At 42.6% G+C, this 24,420-nt stretch overlaps 1 long non-coding RNA gene across 3 annotated transcripts; it reads right to left on the reverse strand.

Moving 5' to 3' along the window:
* Positions 1–4,251: 4,251 nt before the first annotated feature.
* Positions 4,252–24,292, reverse strand: LOC308571500. 3 transcript variants are annotated; one of them, XR_014001494.1, is made up of 4 exons: positions 24,009–24,292; positions 16,361–16,456; positions 11,225–11,308; positions 8,064–8,687 (listed from the first exon to the last, which is right to left on the reverse strand). It is a non-coding gene; the product is annotated as an uncharacterized lncRNA (long non-coding RNA). The 3 variants fall into 3 exon arrangements; XR_014001493.1 differs by lacking the exons at positions 8,064–8,687; positions 11,225–11,308 and adding an exon at positions 4,252–4,460; XR_014001495.1 differs by lacking the exons at positions 8,064–8,687; positions 11,225–11,308 and adding an exon at positions 12,101–13,350.
* Between the last annotated feature and the right edge of the window lie 128 nt (positions 24,293–24,420).

The raw sequence follows: 24,420 nt of genomic DNA on the forward strand, positions 1-24,420 counted from the left end.
TATTAATACAGGGAGCAAATAAAGCTTTGAACTTGGTGAATCAGCATACATTGAGTTTAGATTTTCATGAATTGTTGGCAGAGATTAATACCCAACAAACTTGTTTCTTCTCCCCAAGAATCGATGTCAGGATTTTACTTCCACCATCCAGAACAAAACTTGTTTCCTAAGTGCTAAGGGGGCATCATCCTGACAAGATTGAATAGTTTACCTTCTGCTGTTATGTTAGGACACTTTCAAGAGAATCTCTCAGTAGACAACCAACAGTGGAAACCTTGGAGCATATAGTGATGTAGTTCAGTCTATATAATTGCCCAAGACAGAAATTTATAGCAAAGTGGTTGGGAGTCAAAAGAGATTGAGCAGAAAATGATGTATTGGTCCTTTGGCTGACAAACCAGACCTAGGATCAGATTTGACTTAGCTAGCTTTCTAGTTATGGTTTTGTCTGTTAAAAAGGAATGGGCCAAATCTCATATGATTGATTGCCAGCATGATTTAGAATAATGAAGGGGGATGAAGAATGCAGGGGACTGTCAACCCTATTGTTAAAGTGTTGAGCTAAATTGTAAAGGAGTAGGATCCTGGGGTATTTTTTGGGAATAAATCGGGCTTTTCCTACTATGGTAAAAGAAATTGGATATGCATTATGTTATTAGTTTATTTTGATCATATTTTGAGTTGAGTGCCATTTTTTGGATTATTGTATGATTGATAATGGCAAAGCAATAAATATTAGTGATTTGTAATTACAGTGTATATTTTTGTTTCCATAATGCAGATGAATGGGCTGAGGCTTGTGGCTGACATCACCTAGTGACTTCGTAGATGAGGTTAAATTTGAACCACAGATTTCCTTGCTCCCAAGTCACAGCCATAGTCACTGCGCTATGCACTACAGGTGTGCACCACCCATGAGATTTAATTTGGAGTCTGATTCTCAACTATTATGGAGATCATTTATTTTTATTTTTTTTACAAAACTGGATAAAATTTACAGGCATAGTAGTCCCTCCTGAATGGATAAAACTTGGTAAATTAAAAAAAGTTGATAAACTTTGGAGGTTCCTGCTTTAGACTGAGATGCATCACAGATTCCATGTCAGCTCAGATAAGCCCTAAACCTGACCAAAGTGGTCCACTTCATTTTGGGATTTCCCCAAATCTGATGCACACCCCATTACACACCACTTATGATTATGTGTTGTGAGAGCTTTTCAAAGGTCATTTCCCCTCACTTCCTCATTGAAAAACTTTACCACGTAATTGCCAAACTGCATTTTGATTTTAAAGAGGAATTTGAAGAGTAAATTTGGGTTTCCTTCTACAAAGGTAACTTAGGCAAAATAAAAATAAATCAGATTAATCTGCAGAACATGTCTATGTATCCCTTTGATTATTGAGTACTGTTCCTGAACCTAGATCCCAAGAGACTATAAATAATACAATTGTATGCTTCTAAGGTTCAGCTAAAGGATGTAGCCAAAGGGCTGAGCAGCTAGACACAATAACAACACACACACAAATGCATCACAATGTAATAATCAATGTGTAATTCAAGCTGGGGGGGGGGTTAGTTAAATAAAATGTGAAGGCTGTATTAATGAAGCTTTTTGGTGTCCAACACAGCATTTCATTTTCTTTCACAGGCTGCATAATGCAGAGCCTGGGAATAAATTATAAATGAAATCCCCATCATATGTTTATAAATACACTAACATTAGCATTTTACTTCCTCATAAATCTACACTAAACATTCAGGCACAAGATCGAAAGCCCTGTAAAACAATGATATATTCTCGGCTCGCAAGCCTTGACTAGTGGCCCATTCATTTCTACCGCTGTTCTTCAAACATTACTTCTTTCGCTCATGCCCCCTCATTTAAAATCCATTTTAATTTAAAGATGCTCGGTGCCGTCCTAGTGGTACATTTACTCATCCTAGTTATACATCATGGAGCAGGGAAAAGAAAATTGTTTAATCTAGAGATACGGTTCAATGTGGTCACCACTGAACAGTGGAGTAATTACCAGATCAGCTCCGCTAAAAATGCACTCAGGGTGTTCTGTGACCTATCATCTTCTAATCTGCATAGTGAAGTATAGCTTCATAACTATAAATTGCTGACTTAATTAAAACCAGGACCTTTCTGTCATTTAATTACAGGGAGAAAGGTTATTGCTTAAATGCAATTTTCCAAATGTGATTTCTTAACAGTTATTAACTGCTTCACCATCATTTATTGTTTCAGATTTTTCAATTTGAAAATAGTCCCTGTGACAGAAGTAATGACTTCATGAAAAACTCAATCTAGATGGAGCTGAGTAGACCCATTTGTTTCTCGTAAGTGGAGCAGACAGAAAACTTGAAAATGTCACCAGAGGATCCTCTGATTGCTCTCAGTTTGCAGGAGTAATTAAAAACCAAGAGGCTGTATTAGAGGTGAAGGGAAGAGGTTTATGACAATTTCAGGGTTTTATCCCCTATTGCCAGAATATGGAGCTTGTATTAGCAACTCTTTCAGGGGAATGGATAGTTTCATAATTATTGACGGATATCAATTCAATATACATTACATGGAGAGTACCTAAGCCATGTTATAGATCTACTGGAGAAAAAGTGAAGTTTAAAAGGAAGAAATAAGGGTTCTTTATAGCTCTCATGTTCCCTCAAGACTTTCTGAGCCCCAATAATTATGATGGACAAGTTTTAAAAAATGATTTTTATTCCCTTTTGGGAAAAAGTTTTTCCCCCAAGCAATTAATCAAATGATGGGGAAATCGCTACAACCAAACCCCAAATTAGCTCTACTATCTTATTTTAAGCAGTGGAAGACAGGAGAGCCTGTCATGCTCTGGTCCATGGGGGTCACGAAAAGTTGGACATGACTAAACAACAATCTTATTTTACTCCTCAGATTAAGAACATAACCAATAAAGACCTTATCCTCCATTTATTAACTGCAGGTAGATTAGGATTGCAAACAAATTGGAAATTTTAAAATGCAATTTTTTTTGAAGCCTGGATTTCACATGTATGGGACATCACGATTATGGACAAATTGACCATTTCACAAAAGAAATATCAAGTTGGGAGGGGAAAGATTCACCCCTTCTCTATGTTTTGTTACTTGAAATTAATGATTCTGGATGTAGGAGCAAAAGCACCAAAGTACAATACCTCTAACTCCCACCTCCCTGAGCTGTTATGGAAGAATATTTTGTTCAACATTATCAAAAGGTCATACTTCTGAGGTCCTCATCTGAAGACTCCCATACAGAACCCTCACTGAAGCCACATTTCCCCCTGCATCCTTGGAGCCAATGGCTTCTCTGGCAGGCGAGGCCTCTTTAAGTGAAAGAAGTTGATCCAAGGAGAAGCATGGTTAACCAATCAGACTGGGTTACATCCCAGTTTAGGTCTCAGTCTGGGTTGTCAGTGTCTTAAGTAACGTTTAGGCTGCTTGTATGAATCTCCAGCTCGAGTGCATCTTGGAGCTATCCATGGTACTACCAGAACTTGAACTTTGTCTTTTTATTTGCAGATAGGTAGCCGTGTTGGTCTGCCATGGTCAAAATAAAAAAATTCCTTCCAGTAGCACCTTAAAGACCAACTAAGTTACTTCTTGGTATGAGCTTTCGTGTGCATGCACACTTCTTCAGATACACTGAAACAGAAGTTGCCAGATCCTTCTATATAGTGAGAAGGTGGGGAGGGGTATTACTCAGAAGGGTGGTGGGAATGGGAGATTGGCAGATAGCTGAGATGAGTCAGTTAAGAGTCGTCAACAGGCTCATCTCAGCTATCTGCCAATCTCCCATTCCCACCACCCTTCTGAGTAATACCCCTCCCCACCTTCTCACTATATAGAAGGATCTGGCAACTTCTGTTTCAGTGTATCTGAAGAAGTGTGCATGCACACGAAAGCTCATACCAAGAACTAACTTAGTTGGTCTTTAAGGTGCTACTGGAAGGAATTTTTTAATTTTGTCTTTTTATGACTTACTGGAAACTGAACATTGACACGCTTTGCTTGCCTGGACAGAATCCAAACTTTTGCCTAGAACCCCCAGCTGGAAGCTCATCTGACAGAGATCACCTCCACAGAATATCTTTCAGACCCAGGGATTGCCAAAGTGCTCAACCTTTGTGGAACAGAAAGAAGCTAACAATTTCTCAGGCACAATTTTAATATAGTTTTGCACAATGCAATTTCAATATAGTTACCTACATACAACTGAATGCAGAGAACAAAGCCTTCTTTGTTCTGGTCTTCATCTATATCTGGTCATGAGCATCATGAGTTGATTGATTCAGGTAAGTATAGTTGTCACAGAACTGTTTGAGAAGGCCTTGAATTTCAATGGTATAGAGATGTGCTTAATTCCACTCCAGGAGTTGAGAGGGCTTTGATTATTTCTTCCCAGGAGTGCTCATGCTCAGAGTAGATAGCATATCTCTGAAATTAAGATCAGTTGGGGGAAGATAATTCATAGTTGCAGCCTTTAGGAGTCAGGAAAGAGAGGCCATCCAAGATGGAATTCAAGCGTGGAACTTTGTGCTTTGAAACTACAAATTAACAAGCCCCACTCCCAACAATCCAAAATGATACAGTAAATAAAGTAAAACCACTTTAAAACCATGGATTGGAGCCTAACCTTTTGTTTTGTGAATGGAAGAAACTTCTATTCATGGAAGGACCCATCCTGTGGGTATAACGCTTCTTCCTTAATTGGAAGCTCCTTCCATTCCTAAGATCCAAACACATTTTTAAAAGAGGGGAGAGGAGGGGGAAATAATCCATGCCGAAGAGAATAAAAAATGCATCTCTTCCAATATCACTTGGAGAACCCACATGACTTTCCAAACTTGTAAATGTATGGCAACAGTTTCCCTTTAACCTAATCTTATAGCAGGGATTATAAACCTCAGGCCCAGAAACCAATGGTATCAAATCTCATTTTGTTTAGCTAGCCCCAGGACTCTGAGGTCACCCCTCCCTGTGCCACACCCTCTACCCGAGCTAAAATGTGTTCTTGAACTACGATAACACCTATTGTTTTCCTGGACAGAGGATACAGAGATGTGTGTGTGAGAGAGAGGCCTTTGAATTTTTAGTAGCTGGGATGTAGCCTACTGTACAAAGGTAAGTCACATGAGTTGCTCTGTCCTTTTTTCTACCTGGCCCCACCTACTTTATTCCTCTGATCCTGCTCAACCACTGGCACACATCCTCCATAAGTTGCTCATGAATGAATGTGACTTAAAAAAAGACTTCTCTATATTTTGCACATTGCCTTGCGACATGTATAGAGGGCTGTTTAGATAGATAGATCGATGAAATAATACCTTGTCTTCTGTGACTGAATCTATGGAATGGGTGTATGGCAATAAACCTTTCCAATTTCACTGCAGAGAATACAAGCATGGCCTGTGTCATTATTTTCAAAGCAAAAATGGAAGGATGGAAAGAAATAAATGACTGGGATCTTAACTAGGCTTCTGGAAGTTTCACTCAGCTCGTGCTCCCACCAGCAGAAGGGAGAGGTGATTTTCACTGATCCCCTTTTTCCTCTGCAGTCCTTTTTGCCCCTCCTAAATCTGCTCTGGAGGGTTGGGGTGGCCCCTTGGAGCAGCACAACGGGTAGCATAGGGGGATGCAGGGGTAAGGAGGAATAAACTAAAATGGTCTTCCCACTTCTGCTGAGATTCTTTCGTGGGTCTTGGTCATCTCCATGAACAACAGGAGTCTTTCCATTTGCAGATGGCTACTTAGGATCCAGGTAAGAATTTCAGACTCCATCGAGAGAGAGAGAGAGAGAGAGAGAGAGAGAGAGAGAGAGAGAGAGAATGAATTATGCCTGCTTTTCACAAATGAATCCAATTTGAATAGACAGCTGAGGTTTGGTAATGTGATACAGGAGTGTGTGTTTACAGATTGGCAGACTGTGTTGCACTCCTGAGCTTTTCCATGTGCATAATGTACAAAAATACATGCCTATCACATGAGCAACTCATGGGCTGCTGACCACATTGTACGACATTCAGGTTAATAGCCTGAAAAATATAGCAAACCTTGTTCTGGTTTGTTCTTTTGATAAACTGTGACAAGTCAATTGTCATGCGAGATTATTCTGAAGTCTGTAGTCCCCGTTATTTAATGTCTTCCAGAAGCGGTTTTGGAGACTTCAAGAACTTAACATTCTAACGGCAAGTCCCTGACACCACTGTCTCTTCCCACAGTTCTAATTCTATGTTCTGATAATAAAATTTCATTAGTGTCTGCACATTCCCTTCCATACCTTTGAAGGACTGTCTTGTGCTGAAACAATTAGCAGTACTTTTACGTCCTATCACTTGACTGTTTGACAAGCACTGTGAGTGAACTAAATTGTGAGGAATTAAAATTTCTGACAATTCCCATTACTTCTAAATTGCTGATAAATTAAAGGATATTTACTTCTACAAATATTAAAGGTTGTTTAAAATTTAAACTGACTTTATTTTATCAGGAGGTTCTACAATGTGCTAATTCAAAATGACTACACGCCTTTATTTGAATAAATTACCAAGTCATATTCCAAACGCCAAGGACATTTCCTCCAGGCAGAGTTTTCTTTTTTTCTCCCCTCTTTTTTTTTACTGTTTGTGTTCAGTATTTAAAAAGAAAACAGAAATACATATGAACATTTCTGGATAGAAGGTTGATGAGGAGCTTCCTTGTTTTTAGTTCAGGAGAATAATGCTGAAGATTATTAGCATACATCTAATATTTAAGGGACCAACCCTATACACAAGAAGCTGGTGTAAAACAAGGTGTATGTTAAGCAAGTACCAAGTTACACTAGAGCCAAACTCTGTTCAGCAGTGTGGCTACCACTGGCTGAGTCGGCCTAAGTCTGGCAGAAGGAAAACAAGCCTTTAAAATAATGTTTCAGTCACATCATCCTTTTTGACAGCTTAACCATCAAGCCCCCCTCCCCACCTGTGGAACACCCTTTTTTCAGGGCTTATGCCATACAGTGGTACCTCGGGTTACATACGCTTCAGGTTACATACACTTCAGGTTACAGACTCCGCTAACCCAGAAATAGTACCTCGGGTTAAGAACTTTGCTTCAGGATGAGAACAGAAATTGTGCGGTGGTGGCGCAGTGGCAGCAGGAGGCCCCATTAGCTAAAGTGGTGCCTCAGGTTAAGAACAGTTTCAGGTTAAGAACGGACCTCCAGAACAAATTAAGTTCTTAACCTGAGGTGCCACTGTACTAAGCTCATACCCCCCAAATGTCCTGTTTTAAGTGGGACACCCCATGATCACAGAAATCAATACTGGCCTTTATTCTTTGGTAGATTTACAAAAAGATAAACACGCACCAATAAATAAATTTTAGAAAGGGGAAAGTTTTTTTAAAAAATAAGGACTCCTTGTGCTCTGCTCAGCTTCTTCCCGCCCAGGGTGTCCCTGCCCTCTGCCTGCCCCTCAGAGCTGGTGCACCACACGAGGCTGGGCCTCAGTGGTGGCAGCTTCCCCTCTTCCTTGCCTGCTCTCCAGCAGCCACTGTGAGCTGCCCAAGAGAGAAGGGTGGCAGCAGTGGCCCTTGAAAAGCCTTGGAGACACAATAGGACGCTTCCTTGCCGCTGTCACTCAGGACAAGTGCCGGCTCGTCCTCCTCCCTGAGCTCAGTGGCAGCAGCACTAGCAGGGCAAATAGGGACATTCCAGAATCAAATCAGAGGCCAGGATGGCTTTCATAATTCTGGGACTGTCCTTGGAAAATCAGGACACTTGGAGGGAATGGGGTCATTGCTGAACTCTACATATCCTGATTTAGATTGGACTCTCTCTTTTCAGGCGGAGAATTCACAGAAGAATATTGGACTTATTTGGAGAATTCCCCTCCAAGCTCAGAAATACCCAGATATTAAGAGTGAACCTGCTGAAAATAACAATGAGGAAAGTGTTGCCTCCTTCCGCCTAGAATCTTCCCCAGAAGCTATCCCTCCCTCTCCCTAGGAAGACTACTCCCATGCTTTTTGATATTGAGCTAAGTGATGCTGCCCATGCATTAATGGTGGTTCCTGGCAATGTAAAGGGACATTTTTTCTATAGCCATTTGGCCTCTGAAACAGACACACACACACATCTTACCATCTCAGTTCTTTATCATTTAGCAAAGTACATTTTATCATAAAAGCACTGGAAGACAAACTCTGGGATGAAAAAGTACTCCCAGAGAGCAAATGATTCTTAACTTACTATTCTAGCTTCTGTTCAAGGCTCTTTTATATGAAGTCCATGTTTTGAATGAGGGAGTGCGGGGGAGCTTTTACATTGCTGCTTTATTGCTTTAAAACACACACACAACCCAATGACTTCTGCAGCTTGCATTTGTTTGGAGTCATCATACATATTCTAAATGCTAAAAAGGGAGAAAGAATAGCACGTCTGCGTGTGAATAAAGGGTGATTTATATCACGGAAAAGCAAGCAAGCAAAAGTTCCATTGTTGAATGAGTGCATACGCCAAGAGACAGATATTCAAATATAGAAACTTTAAAAAGTTTGAAGCATTCTGATTAAATGGAGGCCTTCATGAATAATGTAAATAGTGTAAGAAATCTTGAGGCAAGGCTTGATGAGAGGCTCTTAAAGGAGGACGATTACAATGTTGTTGATGCCTTTCTGTTGCTGTTGTTTTGAGCAAAGAAGAGCAGTTGGAGTGCTGGCAAGTGGAACTTGCTCCAGACACCACTGTCAGGGCTCATTTATTCTCTTTAAGAGGTGTTCATGCACTAAACATACCAATTCACAGTAAGCAGTTCCCTGGTGGAGATGTTGGAGAACCAGTCAAACATTTTGCACAAAAATAAGGGTTAAAGCAGTGAAATACCGGGCTTACTGGGACCTTTTGATGCTATAATCTTCAGGATAAATTAATTTTCTATTATGTATCAAATTACATACACATAATTTTGTTTCTATACCATATGTTGCTATACCCTGTGCTTCTTGGATTATTGATTGTATGGTATATTAGAAATCCTGGATTATTCTGTTTCCCTTTTTCTTTTATTTTGTTAAGCTAGGCTATGAATGTGCCTCAGGGTGGGCTCTCCCCTCCCTGTTTATTTTTATAGTCTCTTTCATAAAGCTGTAAAGTGGCACCTTGGGTTACAGACGCTTCAGGTTACAAACTCTGCTGACCCAGAAATAGTACCTCGGGTTAAGAACTTTGCTTCAGGATGAAAACAGAAATCGAGCGGCAGCAGCGGGAGGCCCCATTAGCTAAAGTGGTACCTCAGGTTAAGAACAGTTTCAGGTTAAGAACGGCCCTCCAGAACAAATTAAGTTCTTAACCTGAGGTACCACTGTAATTGGTGTTTAGTTAAGTCAGAATTAGTTTATTCGCTTTTGGATTGGTTTTTTTGGAAAACATTATTGTCGATGGGAGACCCACCATGTCTTCTGTCGCCTATTACATTTTAAATCTGAATGGGAATAAAATTTCAGGATTTTGTTCAGCACTCCACAAGGACATCATACCTGCCAACAAGGGTGCCAACTCTATGGGACCCTGGGCACCCACAACCTTTTTGCTGTGGGGGCCCATCCTCCACTTCCTGCCGCCGTGCGTGGCCACCATCACCTGCCCGCCCAACAATTTTTTGCTGCAGGCGCCCGGCCTCTGTCCCCTGTCATTGTGTGCGGCTGGCTGTGTGCCATTACTCTGCCCTACTTAGGCTAATCTTGGGACCCCCCTGGCTTTTTTCCTAACCATGTTTATCATTCTGCAAAAAAAGTTCTGATACCTCCCTCTTGTGCACAGGTGGCAATATTTTTGCTGCATAAGGATCCACACATGGAAAGGATCCACACATTTCAGGAAACTGCACCATATGCAGCTGACAGCTGGTGTGTATGTTACCATTGCAGAATCACAGAATTGTAGAGCTGGAAAGGACCACAAGGATCACCTTGGCCAATTCCTTGCAGTGCTGGAATCTTTGACCCAACCAAAAGGTGTTCCAATTAACCCCTATACATAATGTTATTTTATGATGTACAAACCTGTTAACATTGCAAGTGCTTGTATTTAATGCTGTGGTAGCCTGAGCTTTAAACAAATGCCTGCATTGCCACAGCCAACTTGGTACTTCTGCTTGGCAGATGATACAGAGCTGCCCAACAAGTTTCCTCCTGCGTTACTTACTGGCCCTTACAAATATCAGCTCTGTCTTGTTCCCAGCAGAGACAATAATCATGCTAAAGTCTGCTGCTGCTCTGTAGTCCATCCGGCCCCAAATTTGGTGTAAGGGTATGCATTATGCTCTAATCAGGCCTGATTTAAAGTGTCTGGGAGCAAAATCCCGATCACATGACCTAATAACACATGTATGGAATGAAGTTGTAATCAGTGGGCTTTTGTTCCTGTTATTGGTTTCAGATCAATACAAGTTTTCTTGAATAGCATGTAGCTTGAACTGCATATGCTGAAATTACTTCATAATCTTTATTCATTGCTATTGTCATCAGAAAACCCTACAAAGTTAATAAATATTTTTGCTCTTTTATGTATTAGGCATTGAGGTCACCAGCATGTTCTGGGCTCAGCTGGCTTTTAAACTAATGTCTCAGCTTCCGAGCTAACCATGCAGTGAAAGATCATGCACACAGACATTTTTGAATTTTTTCCCCTTATTGCAGATTAAACTGATGCAACAGGGAGATCTGTACACAGAAAGAGGCATTTATATGTTCTGTTAATAGGAGTACAGATGTACATATGGATTCCAGGTGTGTAGCTAATGTGGGTACAGATCTGTAGCACTCATCTGAACCCATTGAAAAGGATGGATGCTCCCTTTGATGTAAATGGGATTTTACACTGCTTTCTGAGGACACAAGCTGGATGTAACTAGGGTAACTAGAGTTATAATGCAGTTGAGGAAACTGGGGGTTTTGTACAGGGGGTGGTGTTTGGTTCCACACATTTGCATGAAGTGCAGAGTTGGGCCCTTGAGGAACACATGGCTAGAAGCGCTCTTTCCAGACACAAAAGTTATTTTAATTTGTTCAGATTTGTACAGTGCATTCAAGTGAATTGACACAATTGCAAATATAGCTTGTTAATTACACACTTGAAGATGTTATAGCAGTGTGTATATATATCAGATGTTTCCTCCAAATAATTAATTTTTTATATTAAATATAGTCAAGGGACTTACCATGTTTATGCAGAAGGGAGAGACTGAAAAATCTTGATGGAATAACTTCATAAAAAGTGATTGCTTGATAGTATCTTTTGCTCCCTAAAACATCCAAAACGAACATTAGAAGCTGTTCTTTTACATTTCCTCCAGCAGGTGGAGCTGCAGCAGTTGTCAATAGTTGAGAATAACTGGCCTTTGCAATTTGTATTTATGTACAGTATAGTAATTTTAGCCTCCAGGTAAAAAATTCTTTTTAAAAAGAGGACACAGGTCCAAAATGCTAAAATTAAGGCAAAAATCTCTTAAAGTATAGCATATATAGCAGAGTATAGCATATATTTAAATAAAAGTGGTTTGGGCTACAACCCTATGCACACTTATCTAGAAGTAAGCCATATTACAGCTGTGTAGTTCTACACAGAATTGCGCTTCAGATTTTCAAAGAAGACCCAACTGTGCCTTATTGCTTTAGCCTGATATTTAGGTGTTTGGCATCTCTTTAGTTACTTTTATATGGATTTAGGAGAATGTCAGTCAAAAAGACCTAAAAGGATTGGCAATCTCAAATACGGAAATGAAGCAGAGTGATCCAGTGCTTCTGCTTATTATGGCATCTTCCCTTTTTCTGGGGAAAAACAGAAAAATGAGAATATTTCATTAAAAAAAAAACCCGCTGCAATTTGCTTTCAATATGCAGTGTGGTTGGTAGCCTACATGCTAGAGCAGTGGTGGCCAAACTTGGCCTTCCAGCTGTTTTGGGACTACAACTCCCTTCATCCCTATCTAACAGGACTAGTGGCCAGGGATTATGGGAACTGTATTCCCAAAACAGCTGGAGGGCTAAGTTTCGCCACCACTGTGCTAGAGGATTATGAGCCCAAGAAATCACATAGATATATTCTTACTTAAGAAGATGCAGCCATGCTAAAGGTAAAGGTAAAGGGACCCCTGACCGTTAGGTCCAGTTGCAGACAACTCTGGGGTTGCGGCGCTCATCTCGCTTTACTGGCCGAGGGAGCCAGCGTATAGCTTCCAGGTCATGTGGCCAGCATGACTAAGCCTCTTCTGGCAAACCAGAGCAGTGCATGGAAATGCCGTTTACCTTCCCGCCAGAGCGGTACCTATTTATCTACTTGCACTTTGTGCTTTTGAACTGCTAGGTTGGCAGGAGCAGGGACCGAGCAACAGGAGCTCACCCCGTCATGGGGATTTGAACCGCTGGCCTTCTGATCGGCAAGCCCTAGGCTTTGTGGTTTAACCCACAGCCACTGCTGTTCCTCAGTGACTGGTATTCAGAGATGCAGTTCCTGGATGCGGTATATAACCATCTTGGCTAGCAGACATCTGCTGCTACCAACTCCTCCTCCCACACAGTCCTTTGATACCTATGACTGCTGTTTGTTCTCCCTCCTTCTTCAAATTCTCCATTCCTTCATATTTTCCAGCTGTCTTCCTATGGCCTTCATCACTGCTGCTACTTTTTAAAGATTCCCAGTGCACACAGTCCTTGCTTCTCAATCCATCTCTCCAATGAGCGTACCTTCCTATCGGTACTTAGCATGGTGTATGGTTCTGAAGGATCTTCATGGGTTGCTCTTTGCCTTCTTCTCACAGGTCTGGCTTGCGCCTTTGCAGCAGTGCTAAGAACTTTGTGTTAAACACTGCAAGGTGCGCTTTCAGCAAAAACAGATCATGGTTCCTAAGCTCGGGACATGGCACATAAAATTAAATCTAAGAAATCAGGGTTTTGTTGGGGGGGAATATCCATTCATGACAAATACAAACCCACACCAATCCAAGGTCAGTCTGTTCACAAGCTGATGAAAGAGGATAAAAACATGATTTCTGAAAGGTAGAAAGTAGAAGGCAGTGCAGTTGTTGGAGGGCAGAAGAGCAAGGAGGGAAGAGATGTCCTAAGGAGGGAGAGAGGGGAGAAAGTCCATTGCGCAAGTTCAAGGAAAACAGAAGGAAGGATAATCAGCGGTAAGCTATCTGCATGTTGCCCTGTTTGTGAGACTCCAGCCTTTGCCAACCTGTGACTTACAGATGGCCCTGCTGGCTGTGTCTGATGGGGACTGTAGTCCAAAACATCTTGAGGACACTAGGTTGGTGAAGGCCGCTCCAGAGCATCTGCCCTGTCTCTATTGAAAACAGAAATGCTGAATGAGATGAGTCTTGAGTCTCAGCCAGTGATTACTTTACTTTATGAAGTAAGGATTACAAAAGTAAAACGAAAGGTACAGATCCAAAGGAGTGTTTCATTTTTCTTGTATATTACTCACTCTGTCTGGAAATGTCCCCATACTGTTATTACTCCTCCAGCCTCCATCCATCCCATCCCATCCCACTTTGTCTCTTGTCATTTTTTTAAAACTCCAATCCTGGCCCATTGGTGGATTTTCCAGTAGCACTTTTTCTGATGCCTGTCAGGGCTCTCCAGTGTCAAGTATGATTTTGTCTTGCTGCTTTTGATGATAAATCTCTTATGATCTAATGTTTTTTTCTTGCACTTCCTCATTTTTTGGACATTGAAACAGTACATGTCTCTCTCTTTCAATCTCTTCTCTGTCATGTTGCTTATACATATTTTCCCTTCCCGCGATTTGCTCGCTCTGACTTCTGCCATGAATTTATGATCACCAGTATTATCTGTGGTAGGGCCCTGTTTTAGTTTTGCACATTTAACAAAGTATCTATGTGCACATACTTTGCAACATACTACCCGCTGTCTTGTGGGACATCTTCAGGAGAAGAAAAGGCTAAGGAGTAAACAAATCTGGAGTGGCGTCCCTAAGATGGTTGGACGGTGCCTTCTACACCTCCTTCCAGCAACTCCTGCAGCCAAGCTAGTGTTAAATGTTTTCCTCTGCTTTCCTTTGGACCACATCAGCGAGGCCAAAAGGGGGGGTCTTGTCATCTGGACAGCCCAGGACCTCCATACACACTGTCCAGGCTTGCATCTCAAGGAGATCACTTTGGTACTGCCAATGCAGCACTTTGACTTCACCCCTGGAGGCTTACTCCATTGCCTCTTGAGACAGATGGACGCCAACAAAAAATGTGCCTATGCAGTCTGGAATCTTTGCACTGATCTCTAGGCTGGGAGCTGGGAATGGGTGCCCTTGTCTTGGGGCACTAGGTAGGCTACTAGTGGGTAGTTTTGGTTTCTCCAGCTGTATGGTTGTATTTTCTATTTTCTATTTTCCTCAGAGTAAAAATAAGATACAGCGGTACCTCTACTTACGGATGCGATCCGTTCTGGGGTGCCGTTCACACGCCGAAAAGTCCATAAGTGGAGCGTCACTTCTGCGCGTGCGCGTGACACGACAGAACACTTCTGTGCCTGCGCGAAGTGGCAAACCTGGAAGTAAACACTTCCGGGTTTGCCATATTCGTAACCTGAAAAAATGCAACGGGAAGCAAACGCAACTCGAGGTATGACTGTAATACAATCATGACAAGCATGAACTGCATGCTGACATTGAGTCTTAAACCCCTGCCCAGTTTAGAAAACTAGAAATGGGGAAAATTGGCATATATATATATAACATATTCTCTCTCTCTCTCATTATTAAGTTTTTCTATTTTACATTTTAGAATATTCTTTTAAACAACCTTAAAATATCAATGACTTCCCTTCTTCTCCTTCCATGTTTCATTTTACATAAAATAAATCCCTGCATATTTTACATGAACTAAACCATTCAGTATTCCATTATTACATCCATCAAAACTTATTTACACTGTCGAATTTATCTTAATGCTGCCAACGTTTTCAAATGTACATAATTTCCACCCATATAGTCAATAAACACTTTCCAATCTTCTTTAAACGTATCTTCTTCTTGTTCTCTTCTTCTATATGTTAAGTTCCAACTAAAGACGAATGGCAACCTAAGCTGATGGAATATGCGCAGCTCGCAGACTTTAAAATATATCACATATTCTTGATGGCGCTGCAAAGTAGGGTGGAGTTTAGATCAGTTTGTGCACCAGCAGGGGCGGTGTGTCCTATTTCATCGCTCAAGTTGAAATGGGAAGTGCTGCCCTGTCACTGCCACTGCCACCATACCTGCCACTGCTGCCTTGTCCTGTGCTTTCTAGGCATGGGTTTGAGTGGTTTTGCATTTGCCCCACAGCTTCCCCCCGGAAAATGTGCTATTTACAGCTGAATCAGAGCACATGGGCACCCACAGAAAACCTGATTGCCGTTTGGTCCAATTTCAGCGGTAAACTGCAGGTTTCCCTGGGGGGGAAGTGGCAGGGCAAATGGAGGTGTGGATGGGCACTGTGAGACAAAGCAGGCATATTGTTGTTTTTAACGTGGCAGAAAGTTCCTAAGTGGTGGGTGATGGATGCTTCTGATAATATACCGTATTTTTCGCTCTATAACACGCACCCGACCATAACACGCACGTAGTTTTTAGAGGAGGAAAATCTGTAGGCATGCCACCCGTAGGCATTCCCTCCATAACACGCACAGACATTTCCCCTTACTTTTTAGGAGGAAAAAAGTGAGTGTTATGGTGCAAAAAATACGGTACCTTTCAAACCTTCAACTCCAAAATGCAGGACTACATGAAATGAAATTGGAAGGAGAATTAAAATGGAAGGCAGGGTGCAACACTGAGACTGAGGAGGAGGAAGAGGAGGAAGAGGAGAGGCTGTGCCGCTCCCTGGACCAGTTGCAAGTGAGAAAGGAGGCAGGTGGGGGCTGGCTGAAGGCAGACTGAAGTGGCTAGGGCAGTGCTCCATTTTAATAAAGTAACAACAACGAGAGGGGGGGGATGTTTAACTATTCTCCACAGAACTGCTTCTCTGATCTAAATCCCTCCTCCTGAGGCTGCTATCAGCTTCTGTGCCTGATTTTATTTATTTATTATTATTATTGCTGTGGACACCTACAGAGATAAGTTAGATCAGAGAAATGGCACAAAGGGAAAAGGTGAAACAATCCTTTCCCCAGTGCCAGTACCCCAATCAATAATGCTCCCCCACCCCCTCAAAGGTAGCCACTTTTAAATAAAATGAAACATGTCTTACTGCTCACAAATATTAAGGACTTTCCCGTTTAAGGAAAGGGGGAACGGGTCCTCTGAAAAAAAAGAAAACCATTTCATATTTCGGATTCAAGGCTTTTCTCTTACTTACCAACATCTTTGACCTTCTTGAGGGAGGGGAGACCTAAATTCACTGAGGTAGATTTACACTGTCCTACCTTTTGACTGCATTGTTGAACATCCTCACCTGCACGAGAAAAATGACAAGCAAAATCTCCTTATTGTTCTTGAAATAGCTCTGTACATACATCAGGAAAGAAAAGCATCTGCAAAGCTGAACCTTTTACATTTCACATTATTTAAATTTGCAGGGCTGTTTAATGCTCACCACACTCTCAATCCTTAAAGTGTAAGCAATTTTCTTTCAGTAGGCTTCCTTCCCCCAACCCCCATCTTATTTTTAACAAGGAAAACTGCCCCTCCAAATAGAAAGGCTGCTTGTTATTTTGAGGCAGTGAGGCAAAACATGCAACATGAAGACTACATTTGGCTTGCCGAGCAGATGTCTACAGATCACTTGATGTTAATTTCAACATAAAAGCTATTATATTCCTGGCCTTGCCCTATTAGTTGTTAAATAATTATTTATGGTTGGCGCATGAAATCTTAGGATCTTAAAGAAGGCCCATCAACACTGCTAAGCTAACTGTGTTTGACATAAAGAGTTTTCTGTCACAAATCGGCCTCAGTGTAATGTTTATTTCATATACAATTCCATTTTGCAAACTAAAAAGTAATTTGGCACTTAGATTTTCAGAAAACCTGTGCTTAATGTGACCACTAACACTACCTCAGTGGTAAGGCATTAGACGGTCTAGTTCACTGACATTTACAAAAGTGTACTATAGGTATCCAATTACTCAGTATATCATCATAATCTTCGTCTCACTTCACAGCTCTGTTGTTTGCTAATATGTTTTAAGTTTAGCTTTTGTGGTCTTGGTTAACTCTACGTGGGATTTAATCAAGTCTGGTTGGCTGATACAACACAACAATAACTAGAAATTGCTGACTGATAATTTACAGATTCAACTATCAGGTTGTGTGTGCGTACGCAGATACAGAAATGGAGGCATTTAATACAGTGACTTCCGTCACCATCTGCTTAACTGAATTAAACGCCAATCTTATACAAAACTTAGCAAACTTGAATGTGTGCTAACAAGAGTTAAATGTACAAGGCATTGTATGAACATTCTCGAAACAAATCTCTGGCTTTTCATATGCTGCTGTCGGAAGCCCTTTTGATGATTTGCCTCATCTCACGAGCATGCCCTTTTTTTTGTCTAATTGAAGTTTTGCATCTCTAACAGTCAAGCTAGAATTTTAGAAAGTTGCAAGGACAAAGATTCTGAATGTGGCATTAGACACAATTCAGTTGAGCTGCCTACTTCAATTGCGCTTGTCTCTTAGGAGAAGCACTGTCTCTCCATTAAAATAGACATTATGGCTGTGTTTTTAGAGGGCTTCCCCACCCCCTTGTTTATTATTTGTTTGCAATGTCCACTCAAATAAAATGTAGAAACCCAAAATAAGGGAGTCAATGAATTCAAGTGCGGAATTTACACTTTAGTGTATTCTTGGCTTCCAGTCCCAAACTACCAATCCAGGGTTGCTAGGCCGAGAATCTGTGCAGGAATTATTATACTGACGCAGACAATTGAGCCTTAGTTAGAATAACAATTGGGAGACAAAAAAGCCCCTGCAAGAACTCTGTGAGATAGGTCATTATTATTTCTAGTTTCGAAATGGGGAATGGAGGCTGACCGAAAATGACTTGCCCAATCAATGGCGGAGTTACGATTGGAGCCCAGGTCATCAGCAGATCAAATTTAAAGCAAAACCAGAGGTTTATGCTTCTTTCTTCAGTTTTCTAGTTTGCAAGCACAAATAGCTGAGTGCAGCCAAGGTCTCGATGGGTCCCAAAGACAATTCCCTCCCGCGTTTTCTGACTCCCCGTCTTGAAAGCCCCCTTCCTTGTTGGGTGCTGTGAATTTCACCCTTGGTCTGAGCATTTGAGTAGGTTGGAGGGGCCTGGAGAGGGTTTAATGTCTGCTTTCATGAGGGAAAGGCTGAGACCAAGGAAAAGATTTTGTCATATGATTGGTTTTACAATTATTATTAATGACAGAACCATTTCTCTCTGCAGGTGTCTGCTGTCTGTGATAAATGCAACGTTTCCTTGAACATTATGGCATAAAATAAACTAGCGGAGGGAAGCAACCACCCAGGCAGAAACGGCAAGAAGGAGGCAAAGTAGCAAAACTCATTTACATCCATCTTTATTTATCAAACTTAGCAGCTTTTTGACACGCTTCAACTGGAGGTAATTTTAAAGATCTCTGGTAAAGTATGTCTCTTTTGCTAAATGTTGCATGCAATTAAACTTTTGGGAGGTTAGTGATGGGCTGGCAAGCTCCTCCCTGTTCGTCTTGTCAATGAAAATGACCCAAAAAGTCGTGTAGAGACTAGGCAACCTCACATAGCACCAAGTACAAAGACTTGCCTTCAGTTCCGTTCCAATCAATGTAATGTGGAAACTAAATGAACTACACACCCATAAATGCCATCAGGTCCTTATCCTTCCAGAAGCTTCAGCCTTGGTTCTGAAACCTGAGCTCCTAACTTGCATTCTGGTCCAGGCCTGTATTTTACTATAAAATGCTGCACTGGTGAGCTACCGAACCCACTGGTGCTAATACTATTATTATTTATTACACTTATTACACTTAAAAGATCTCCAAGTGACTTACATTTAAAACCATGGAGAAATTTTCATAGAAAACAATAACATTTCCATGCAACATTCAGAACACAGCCCTCACTCCCAAAACAGTCATAGGAAGCTTTGGCAGCACATTAACAAAACAACAGATTCTGCTTACTCCATCAAAGGCCTGAGGGAGAAAGGCAAGTCTCTATGAGGCGGCAAAAAAGATGTCAGCAAAGGGGCATGATGGACCTTTGCACACCCTGGGATACAAAGCTCTAAACAGATTGAGACCAAAGTGCTTAAAAGAGGGCTTCTCCCAATATCAGCCATTTTGACTTTGTGATCAGCAGGGGAGGCCATGTTGGTGCTGCTGCCACTGGATGCTTTCTGATTGGTACTGATATGTGATAGGGCCTTCTGGGTGGTGAGATGTGTGTATGTCCCTCAGAACATCAACATTTGAGTAGAATTTAGAAACATTCTGGTTCATCCAGGCGTTTGTTGGTTAAAAGATACGGGTCCTGGCAACCTTGAAATTATTAGCTGTGATTGTATGTAGCTGTTTTTAGAGGTGCTTAATGTTTTAGGTCAGAGGTTTTCAACCTTTTTGAGTCCATGGCTCCCTTGACTAACTACATTCTTTCTGCAAAACCCCTGTGGGGCTCAGGAGCCCAGTCATGTCACCCCTTGCCTGCAGAGCTGGCAGCCTCTCACCCTTTCCCAAACACCCTCCCTTGTGGAGTGTTCCCTCAGCCTTCTCTCCTTTCACGTCTCCTTGGGAGTCCTCTGGGCAGCCGCAGCTGCCACCCCTGGTCTCTGAGCTGTCCCCCCTGCCCCAAAGAGAGGTGCCTCCTCACGCTGCCCCACAGGAGCCTGGGAAGCACCCCCTGGCCAGCCCCAGAGGCACCATTGCCTGGGGAGCTAATAGCCAGGGCCGCTGCAACAAACAGCTGTGCAAGCCTTTGGGAGGCAGAGATGCAAGAGGGCATCAGAGGAGATGGGGGGGAGAGGGACAGAGGCCAGTGTTGCCCGCGGCAACCCTATCATTCAAGGTACCCCAGGGTGCCACGGCACACTAGTTGAAAGCCACTGTTTTATGTTTGTTTTGCTGTTTTGGCACCCTAGGCAAAGGGTGGGATAGAAGCTCTATTAATTATCATCATCACTGTTGCCATTATTTCTATCCCATAATTTCTCCAAGGATTCAATCTGAGAACCAAATACAGATTTTCATGAAAATTCACTAATTATTCAATTCAATTATATCCCATCTTTACTCTAAGGAGCTGAAGACACTGTACATTCTTTCTTCCCCCACTTCTCACTTTATTCTCACAAGAACTCTGTGAGGTAAGTTAGATAGTGACTGCACCATTGTCATGCACTCTTAATGGTTTATTTATTTTTAATGAGTTTTTATACTCTCCATTCCTCCAGATCAGAGCAAAGGGTGGCTTACAACACAACATACATTATAAACAGTATATATGTTGTGCATATATATGTTGTGCAGTATATATGTTGTGCATATAATAAAACACAACTGCAACATAATGCCTCAACTACAACCAGCATCAACAACAGCAGCTTTCAGTAGCTTGGACAAATAAATAGACTTTCACCTGTCACCTAAATATAGCCTGCATGAAGGATTACACTATTTCAGTTGGGAGGAAGTTCCAGTAAAGCTAACCACTACAGCGCCCTGGCTCTCAGGTTCCCGTGACATTTCCAGGTCCAAATGTACCAAGCTTTGCAAGCCAATTTTCATACATCTTGTATGAAAATGCATCTTTCTGCTATTAACATGCAGTATTTGGGGGAGCTTGGATTCTCACAGGGAAGCAGCAGCAGCAACCTGCCTCTGGCTGTGCTCTTGAGAGATGGAGTTGGTGAAGCAGCGATGGCAGAGATGCTGCTGCTGGCTCTGGGCCCAAAGTTGCTTCTGAGCAGTTCCTTTTGGACTGCCACTCTTAACTGTTATGGTAGAATCTGTGGACTAAGGAAAGGCAGGCAACTCCTGGCAGCATGTGAAAGTGCAGCAATAGTGACCTCCCATTGTCAATTCCTGCTGTCTGGCTGGAAGGGTTGAAATGTTCCTTCCAGTCTCAAAATCGAACAGAACTGTGAATGCTCAGCTTTTGTTAAAGAGAACACACAACATGTGCTTGCTCATGGCTCACACCTTTCTCAGTGGAGACTGGTGCCCATTGAGACTGGTGGGGCGGAAGGCTGGGAGCCCAACAGTAGGTGGAGCCAGAGCCAAGGACAGAGCCAGCTAATTCTACTTTTGCCCCCATCCTCCTCCCATGCTGCGTTCTGCAGGGCAACACTGAGAATGAGGAGGAGGAAGGGGACAGGGTGTGCTGCTCCCTGGATCAGTTGCAAGTGAGAAAGGAGGTAGGCAGGGGCCACTGGTGGATGAAGGTGGGGGACGGTCCGCCCCAGGTGCCATCTGGGGGGTGCCATCGCAGCCACCCCTGTCCCCCAGGGCACTCAGCGCGCATCCCCAGGACGCCCGCTGCTTGCCGCGCAACCCCCCGATGCGCGCCACGCCCCCTGGGGCACATGCCAGCCATGCCCTGGTGATGGAGCAGGTAGCTTGCTTCACCACTGGCGGGGGCTGGCTGAGGGAAGAATGAGATGGCTGGGACAGTGCTCCATTTGCTTTAATGGACCAGCCAGCACTATCTGTGTCACTTCCTTTCTAACCAGTGTTCTTAATTAGGGAAATGGGAGAAGGAGACTGAGAAGAATGTGGTTCCTGATACCATGGAAGTAGATCAGTTAGAGGTATTGTAATAGAAAGCAGGCTGCTTCTTCCATCATTGATTGCGACCTATGTGATCAGAAGATCTATTCTGCAGTTATGCAAATATGTTACTCGGTAAAGCAAGCCCCACCATTAGGCAGAGTAATATTCTGTTTTAGGTTTCTGGTGGTTGCATGCATCTGCTTCTGCAATCTTACGAATCTGCTCCACCTGCACATTTTTGTAATCAGATTTTTGAACTCTTGGTTATAATTTCCTGATCTCCATCCTGTAAGAAAACAGTTCTGGGTACAGAAAACACAAAACATTGTTCAGTGTCAACCATAAAATGCCTTGTTTTCACTAAACCCATCAGGAAAGAAGAAGCAAATAAGTGGGGATAATAAAAGGATGGGAAATAAATATAGTTAGAAACAGAAGGAGAAAAGTTGCAAAAAGTAAGCAATACTCTCTTATCGGCACTGTTTTCCGCCCCATAAACTCTTAAATACACCAGTTTCCCATTAAAAGTTTATATACATCTCCATTTTCTGACGGCTGCTTCAGCCTATCACCACCAAAATTGCAGCCTATGTTGCAGACCAATTTTTTGAAATGTTTTACGCAACACTTGCGTGTGCATGCAACTCAGATGAGCCATTTAGCAGAACTGTAGATTAGGAAAGGGATTTTTTTCACTGAACATGGGTGAACAATATTTACAATTTAACTGCTATGAATATCTCGCAGCCAACATTGTGCGTAAGCATATTCATTAAAGTATTGAAAAAGCACCAATTACTATGGTTGCTTCAGTGCTAGATTGCCCTGCCGAAACATTGCTCTTCTACAATTAGATGGAAGTGGAATTAAAATTCCACCTGGGAATGCTGGAGAGGACAATGAAGAGGCAATGTGACAACCGTCTTCAAATATGTGAACCATTGTCATATAGATGATGGAGCAAACTTGTTTTCTGTCACTCCAGAGGGTAGGACTTGAATATCCAGTGACTGAGACCAAACATAAGGAAGACATTCCAGATGATACAAACTACGTGACAGTGGAACAGGCTGTTTCAGATGTTTTAAGCCGGGTGTGATAAATATTTGGCCTTCCCGATGCTGCTGAACTCCAACTCCCATCAGCCCTGACAAGCATGGCCAATGCCAGGGATGATGGGAACTGCAGTTCAGCAACACCTGAAGGGCCAAAGGTTCCCCCCACCCCCCACCCCCGAATTTAAGCTGTGGCTGTTGGAAGTCCCATCTACCAGGATACTGTAATTTTTTTGCATTGAAAGAGGGTTGGCCTACATGAACCTTCTGCATCTGGTTCGCATGCAACAGAGAAGCACATTTAAACCATCCTTAACTGCTGCAGATCTTTTTTTTTAGTTTTCAGTGTGAACAAAGGGAATATTCCACAATGAAGTATATTAGGAGAAGCTTCCTAACTCCTAAACCTTAGGAGAAATGACAGGAAGAATGGGGAGAGCTGCCCAGCAGTGAAACACTCCCTGAGGAAGTGGCCACGAATTCTATAGTTGCAAGACACCAACTTGGGGAGGGGGGCCTGGAGTACAAGACTTCTAAGGTAACTCCCAACTCTAACCTCCTATGAAAATAACCCTTCCATATACTAATACACACTGTATATTTCCTTTCTTCAGAGCCCAGAATTTGCCTGTGCTCTGGAAACCAGTGATTTACTGTGTTTTAAAGAAGAAAAGAACAAAAGGGGACTATCTACAAGACAATACAGTGACTTCATTGCTGCATAAGCGTCTATGAAAACCCTTCTGTCATTGCTTAATTCAGTCTAGCCAGTCTTCCTGTGCATGTAAACTCAGGCAAATTTCTGAACAAGGAAGCTTTCTTGCAATTTGCATTCGGTTTGCAATTGGCAAACCAGTACTTATGTGTTGGGGATGGATACTGAAGGATAGCAATCTTTTTGCCTAACTTTGTTAATTAGCAGTAAAATGCCATACAAGTCTACTCAGAAGAAAGTCCCATTGAGCTCCGTGGGGCTTACTCCATAGCAAGTGGGAAGAGGAATGTAGCAACGCGGATTAGGCAGTGGGAGGTCATGGGCTTAACATGGCTTTATACCAGGCCAGGCAAATTGTCTTTCTACCCCAGCACTGTCAGTGGTTCTCTAGAGCAGGTATGGGGGGCCTCTGGCTCTCCAAATATTCCTGAACTACCGATCTTGTACATGTTTACTGGGCAACAAGTCCTCTTGAACTCACTGCCTCCCATGCAAACATACATAGGTCTAGGATATCCATTTCGCGCAAAGCCACCAGCAAACCCACACCACGTCGGAGTCGGGAACTTCCCCCGGGACCTTTTCCACGTTGCAGCCCGTCCCCTCCCGCTCTCTTTCTCTGCTGGCTCCCGCCGGAGAAACCCGATCCGCCTTGCAAACGTGGCGGCCCAGCGGCCTCTTCTCGGCGCCGCCCACAGAGACGCTCCCGTCCAATGGCAAGAGGCGTAATATCTTGGAAGAGCACGGGAGATCAATCGTTTGCGACCGCACTCCTGACTGGCTGGGAAGGGGGGATTCCATCGGCCGGCCCAAATTAGGTCACCCCTGTGCGTTCCTAAAAGCAACACTTTTCCAGCCGGCCTTGTGCAATTGGGGGTTGGGGGTGGGATCGGGGGCAGGAGTGCGATCCCAC

This window comes from Podarcis bocagei, assembly GCF_964188305.1.
Source record: "Podarcis bocagei genome assembly, chromosome: 1".
NCBI lineage: Eukaryota > Metazoa > Chordata > Lepidosauria > Squamata > Lacertidae > Podarcis > Podarcis bocagei.